Here is a 7,822-nt window from a genome sequence, read left to right as displayed (position 1 = left end):
CACAGGATTATATGTAGTGACAGATTGGGTCAGGAGACTGCTTTGGTCTTCCCTCTGTCGGAGCACTAGATGGGAGGAGTTCTCCAACTAATGAGTGCCGCCCGCTCGCCGCAGTATCAGCCAGTAGAAGCAGAATTAGTATTGAGAGCATAGTGCATAATTTATAAATGTAGTTACCTCGGTACAATGGTAGTTTTGTTAAAGCTTTCGGTGCATATGATGGTGTTAAATGTGGTTTTACGTGTTTTTACCGTGTTTGTGTGCGCTCACTCACTGACCCGTAGAAGCGCCAGGTAGGCGTGAAAAGGCCGTCGTCAGGCTCGCCGCACTCTGTGCAAATGTACCCCCGGCCGTGAAGACTTTTATGTGAGTAAATAAAGAAACTGTCTCGGAAGATCGGTGAGTGCTGCCTTTTCTTTTTCTTCAGTGTCCAACTTCTTGTTAACACTTAATTTCTAATCAGCCAATCACATGGCGGCAACTCAGTGCATTTAGGCATGTAGACATGGTCAAGACAATCTCCTGCAGTTCAAACCGAGCATCAGTATGGGGAAGAAAGGTGATTTGGGTGCCTTTGAACGTGGCATGGTTGTTGGTGCCAGAAGGGCTGGTCTGAGTATTTCAGAAACTGCTGATCTACTGGGATTTTCACGCACAACCATCTCTAGGGTTTACAGAGAATGGCCCGAAAAAGAAAAAAAATCCAGTGAGCGGCAGTTCTGTGGGCGGAAATGCCTTGTTGATGCCAGAGGTCAGAGGAGAATGGGCAGACTGGTTCGAGCTGATAGAAAGGCAACAGTGACTCAAATCGCCACCCGTTACAACCAAGGTAGGCCTAAGAGCATCTCTGAACGCACAGTGCGTCGAACTTTGAGGCAGATGGGCTACAGCAGCAGAAGACCACACCGGGTACCACTCCTTTCAGCTAAGAACAGGAAACTGAGGCTACAATTTGCACAAGCTCATCGAAATTGGACAGTAGAAGATTGGAAAAACGTTGCTTGGTCTGAGTCTCGATTTCTGCTGCGACATTCGGATGGTAGGGTCAGAATTTGGCGTAAACAACATGAAAGCATGGATCCATCCTGCCTTATATGGAGCATCTTTGGGATGTGCAGCCGACAAATCTGCGGCAACTGTGTGATGCCATCATGTCAATATGGACCAAAATCTCTGAGGAATGCTTCCAGCACCTTGTTGAATCTATGCCACGAAGAATTGAGGCAGTTCTGAAGGCAAAAGGGGTCCAACCCGTTACTAGCATGGTGTACCTAATAAAGTGGCCGGTGAGTGTATATCAATAGGTAGACCAATCAGGGAAGCGTGGTTTAAATCCAGAGACGAGACCGCTAAGTAATCTGGGTAATTTCGCAATGCATCTCTGGGAACGGAAGCTGGCGGCAGCCTCGCCGCTCGGGTACATCGGTGGACGCCGGAGGGTGAGAATAGCACCATTTTTAAAAAAAATATTTTTAACATTATATCTTTTTACTATTGATGCTGCATAGGCAGCATCAATAGTAAAAAGTTTGTCACACAGTGTTAATAGCAGCTTTAACAGACTGCGTTACACCGCGTTATGCGGTGGTGTAACGCAGTGTGTTTAACAGACTGCTAAAACGCTATATGGGTGGTGGGCGCTGACTGCAGGGGAGTGATTTTCTGGTTTTTATTTTTTGATTCTAAGATTTTTTTTTATTTAGGATTTAAGTAGTAACGTTTCTCCTTATGGAGAGTGACATGTTAATCATGTCGAGAAGAGGAGATTTAAAGCTGCAATGCTCCTCTGGGAAATATGCAAATAGTCTCTTCAGAGATGGAGAGGACTAGAACTCTAGTGCCACCTATTAGAAGTAGCAATTGACTGTTAGGATTGCTATTTCCAATAGGTGGCACTAGAGTTTTAGTCCTCTTCCTCTCTGAAGAGACTATTTGAATGATTTATTTGTAATAATTGCATTCTATTGTATGAAATAAGCATTTGATACAATAGAAAAACAGAATATTTGGTACAGAAGCCTTTTGTTTGCAATTAGGTTTCTCATCGAGCACATCTTGGACGTCAGTGGTCAGCAATTGCAAAAGGAGTTGAAAGCAGCAGATCTTTATTGATTTGTGTACCCAAATGCATTTATCATGGGAAAAAAATCCTCCGCCGTCAATTGTCTCATTGAAAGCAGCCAAAGTTTCTAAGTGCGTGTATTTCTGCCCATTTCGCTCTTACTCGATACTGAAACTATCTCTATTTTTCAAAACGTTTCATGTTGAGTGTATCTCTACATTCATAGCGGGAAATATTGGTACCCTTCAAAATTGTTCCAAAAACTGAAGTGTTCCTCCCAGAAAATTATTGCAGTTACACATGGTTTTTATACTGCGTGCAAGGCGTCATGAACTCTGAAGATTACCAATGGATTTTGGTTCACAGCGATTTGCAGCCATTTATTCCATAGCGTGTGCAAGCCCAAGCAAATATTAAAGGGATTGTCCACTATTAGGACAACCTCTTCTTGAGAAAAAAGTTTAATAAGGCTTATACTCGCCTACTGTGTCGGCGCTGTTCCCGCAATGTCGGCACTCCCTGTCCTGGGGGTCCTGCGCTGGCGTCACGGTCTCCGCCTTTGTACGGATTGAACATGAAGAGGAAGTCTGGGCTGCAGCTGATCTGACTTCCTCTTTATGTTCAATTTGACAGGAGACAAGGTGCCGGCGTCGCGTGTAACAATGCTGCATGAGAGCCACTTGTAGAGCGAGTACTGACACCGCGGTAATGGCGCCGGCACAGGAGGTGAGTATAAGCTTTATTTTATGGGGGCCAAGTGAGGAGTATGGGAAGAAGTTGTCTAAGTAGTGAACAACTTCTTTAAGTTGATGACGGCAAAAAATTTTTGTTGCTCATTTTTAGGGTTTTGGGTGAAATTATGTCTAATTTACCTTTTTATTTCTCCGTTTTTTTTGTGTTGTTCCAATGCACACAAAGGAAGTAAACGTGTTTTTAACAAAACATGTAAATGTAATAATTTTCTGTGAGAAATACTTTATTTTCTGGAAAAATATCAAGGATGCCAACACTTTCGGCCATGATTGTATATACTTATAGCTAAATATAATATGTCATTAAAAGGATCTTTCAATTACTCTTTCTGGAATAGTTTAGTTACAGATGTTTTGTTGTCATGGAATGTTCTTTATTGCAGATTTCACCACTCCAGAGAATGAGTCAGTTGAGCTGTAGGGCAAGGTGGGTGACCTCAGAAAGTCATCCTGCTGGCACATCACCAGTATTCATATCAAACGCCTCCCTGTACCTGTCTGACACAGCTACCACTCTTGTTTGCATTCCATGCAAGCCAAACTTGAGAATTCTTGGATATTGAGTAATATCTAGTCTGCAGTTTTAACCTTTATGGAGTAACATTAAGTGATTGTGAGGACCACTTAAACTTTTAAAAATGAACATACTTCTTCTAATGAGAAATTCTATAAACATGCAGTATATCAAACAATGGATTCATGTTTAATTCAGGATGAGTTAAAACTGGCTTCAAAGTAATGACGAACCATGAACAGATTTTACTTACTAGATCTTGATTTGTGAGCAATGGGAGAATAATTTGAAATTGCTTTGACATGCACAGTGAGAATAGCAGGACGCCCATATCGGCGCTCTTGTGTGTAATCTGAATGGGGTGAGTCATGAACTGATTAGCAATAAACAGCTGTGTGTTATTGCCTATTAACTGATATACAGTGAATATGAAGTTTGGTATATATGTAGCACACGGCACTGCACTTATGATACTGTCTTGTTAAACTCTTCACTACATGTGTGTCATTTTCAGTAAATATGATATGCTCTTTTTTACGATTGTTGTTAAATACTTTTGATTATGTGCATAATTTAAATATCATGTGTATGCACCAATGTAATGCTTGAGAGAGGTTCTCTCTAAAGAACTGAAATGTCTACATGATGGGCCATAAAATGAGGTTTAGTGGATACCTGGAGGCTTGGAGCCCAAATAGCATATATTCAGGGCTGTATTTAGAGTTTCTGCTGCCCTAGGCACTTTTCGTGCTGCCTCCCCCACTGGTGAGTATGACTCAGGCTACGTTCACATTAGCGTTGTGCGGCGCAGCATCGGGCGCAGCCGCGGCAACGCATGCGTCATGCGCCCCTATATTTAACATGGGGGGCGCATGGACATGCGTTGTCTTGCGTTTTGTGACGCATGCGTCATTTTGGCGCAACTGTCAGGGCGCAGAGGACTCTGCATGATGCAGTTTTTTCTGCGCCAAAGATCATGCAAAAAATGAACGCATGCGTCACAAAACGCTGCGTTGTGCATGCGTTTTGCATGCGTTGTGCGTTGCGTCGCCGACGCAAATGTGAACGTAGCCTAATGCAGTCACTGTCGGCAGTGACTTGGGCTACTTTCACATCAGCGATTTTTACCATTTATGGCAGATCCGGCAGTTTTTCTGCATGTGCCACGTAACGTATCACTTACTGCAACACTGCGTTCGTTCTCATTCATTCCCTGTGGGACTTGCGGACATGTGCTGCACTTGCAGTTTTGCCGCGATCCAGTAAATGCGGTACTTGCAGCAACAGAAAAAAAATCGCTGTTAGCAGTGTTTTTTTGTCTCATCGTGTAAAACCGCAAGTGCTGCACATGTTCGCAAGTCCCATAGGGAATCAGTAAGGGGTCCAAATCTATGTATATGCCCATGTAGCTCTATCAAAGACAATTCCAGCAATATTTTTACATGCTCAGTCCACTCATCTGAAATTGGTTTGCATACATATGCAAATGAGGGAGTAGATCTGTTACTCCAGCTCTAAACCCCCTCAGTGCTGTATTATATAGTATATAACACAGCCACGTAGTATATAGGAGCCACGTAGTATATAGCACAGCCCACTCAGTATATAGCACAGCCCACGCAGTATATAGCACAGCCCACGCAGTATATAGCACAGCCCACGCAGTATATATCACTGCCCACGCAGTATATAACACAGCCAGGCAGTATATAACCCAGCCCACGTAGTATTTAACCCAGCCCACGTAGAATATAACACAGCCCACGTAGAATATAACACAGCCCACGTAATATATAGCAATATGGGCACCATATCTCTGTTAAAAAAAAAAAGAATTAAAATAAAAAATAGTTATATACTCACCCTCCGGCGTCTGCCGAAGCTGTCCCGATGTGCGCGATGCTGCCGCCAGCTTCCGTGCATCACTGGGAACGGAAGCTGGCGGCAGCATCGCGCATATCAGTGGACGGCGGAAGGTGAGAATAGCACAATTTTTAATTATTTTTAACATTATATCTTTTTACTATTGATGCTGCATCAATAGTAAAAAGTTGGTCCGGGATGGGGCGACACACTGGCACTGACAGCTCCGCACACACATACAGCTCCACACACACACATACATACAGCTCCACACACATACAGCGCCGCACACACAGCTCTGCACAAACACACATACAGCTCTGCACACACATACAGCACCGCAGACACACATACAGCTCCACAAGCATACAGCGCCACATACACAGCTCTGCACACACATGCATACAGCTCCACGCACACACACAGAGCTCCGCACACACACATACAGCTCCATGCACACACACACACACACATACAGCTCCACAAGCATAAAGCGCCACATACACAGCTCTGCACACACATACAGCACCGCAGACACACACATGCATACAGCTCCACGCACACACACATACATACAGCTCCGCACACAAACACACACAGCTCCGCACACACACATACAGCTCCACTGCCCGCACACACACATACAGCCCCACACACATAAAGCACCGCAGACACACACATACAGCTCCGCAGACACATACATACAGCTCCGCACACACAGAGCTCCGCACACACACAGACACACATAGGAGCCGCGCACACACACAGCTCCGCTGCCCGCACACACACAAACACATACAGCCCCACACAGATATAGCTCCGCACACACAAACACATACAGCACCACACAGACACACACATACATTCAGCTCCGCACACAGAGCTCCGCACACACACACATACAGCACCGCACAGACACACATACAGCTCCGCAGACACATACAGCTCCGCACACACACATAGGAGCCGCGCACACACACATACACAGCTCCGCTGCCCGCACACACACAAACACATACAGCCCCACACAGATATAGCTCCGCACACAAACACATACAGCACCACACACATAAAGCACCGCAGACACACACATACAGCTCCGCTGACCGCGCGCACACACATACAGCCCCACACACATACAGCACCGCACAGACACACACAGCTCCGCACACACAGAGCTCCGCACACACACACACATAGGAGCCGCGCACACACACACACACACACAGCTCCGCTGCCCGCGCACACACAAACACATACAGCCCCACACAGATATAGCTCCGTACACACAAACACATACAGCACCACACAGACACACACATACATTCAGCTCCGCACACACAGAGCTCCACACACACACACATACAGCACCACACAGACAGCTCCGCTCCGCACACACAGAGGTCCGCACACACACACATACAGCTCCGCTCCGCACACACACATACATTCAGCTCCGCACACACAGTGCTCCGCACACACACACATACAGCACCACTGTTATGATCCGGTGACCCTGGAGCCGCATGAGACTATCTCTGGAGTAGGTGGTACCTGTACTGACCGCAATCCTAATACTGACACCGCAACTAGAAGTAGCCGTGGGATGTACCTAACCAGGCCTAGACACCTCGACACAGCCGGAGGACTAAATACCCCTAAAGATGGAAATGGGAAATCCTATCTTGCCTCAGAGCAGAGCCCCAAAGGATAGGCAGCCCCCCACAAATATTGACTGTGAGTTTAAGAGGAAATACGTACACAGGCAGAAAAAACAGAGTTTAGCAAAAGAGGCCCTTCTAGCTAGATAGAAAGGATAGGACAGAGTTCTAAGTGGTCAGTATTAAAACACTAGAAAATTCCACAGCAGAAAATACTATATACTACATCTAACTAAAGACATAGGATGTATATCTGCATCTCCAGAGAAACCAGCATGACAGAAAAATCCAAACAAGTCAAGCTGGACAAAAACACAATAGATTGCACTGCACATAAAAGCACACTGCATGCGTGCTACAGAGAACCAAAACAAGGCACTTATCTTAGCTGAAATGACAGCAGGGCAGTGGAGCCAGACAGAGATGCAATCCCTCCAAGATACAATGGACAACTGGCAGGGATAGATGGATCCTACAAACTTAAATACCTAATAGCGCTGCAATAAGCAGAAACACCTGCCCTGGCCTATAATCCAGAGACCACTGCACTACCACTAACAACCACCGGAGGGAGCCCAAGAGCAGAATTCACAACGGTACCCCCCCCCTTGAAGAGGGGTCACCGAACCCTCACCAGAGCCCCCAGGCCGATCTGGACGAGCCAGATGAAAGGCCCGAACCAAATCAGCAGCATGGACATCAGAGGCAAAAACCCAAGAATTATCCTCCTGGCCGTAACCTTTCCATTTGACAAGGTACTGAAGCTTCCGTCTCGAAAAACGAGAATCCAAAATCTTCTCAACCACATACTCCAACTCCCCATCAACCAACACTGGAGCCAGAGGATCAACAGAGGGAAGAACGGGCACCACATATTTCCGCAATAAAGATCTATGGAAAACATTATGGATAGCAAAAGATGCTGGAAGGGCCAAACGAAAAGACACCGGATTGATAATCTCAGAAATCC

This window comes from Ranitomeya variabilis, chromosome 3, assembly GCF_051348905.1.
Source record: "Ranitomeya variabilis isolate aRanVar5 chromosome 3, aRanVar5.hap1, whole genome shotgun sequence".
Classification (NCBI taxonomy): domain Eukaryota; kingdom Metazoa; phylum Chordata; class Amphibia; order Anura; family Dendrobatidae; genus Ranitomeya; species Ranitomeya variabilis.
The sequence above is the reverse complement of the archived record's forward strand: the minus strand, read 5'-3'. Positions refer to the sequence as shown.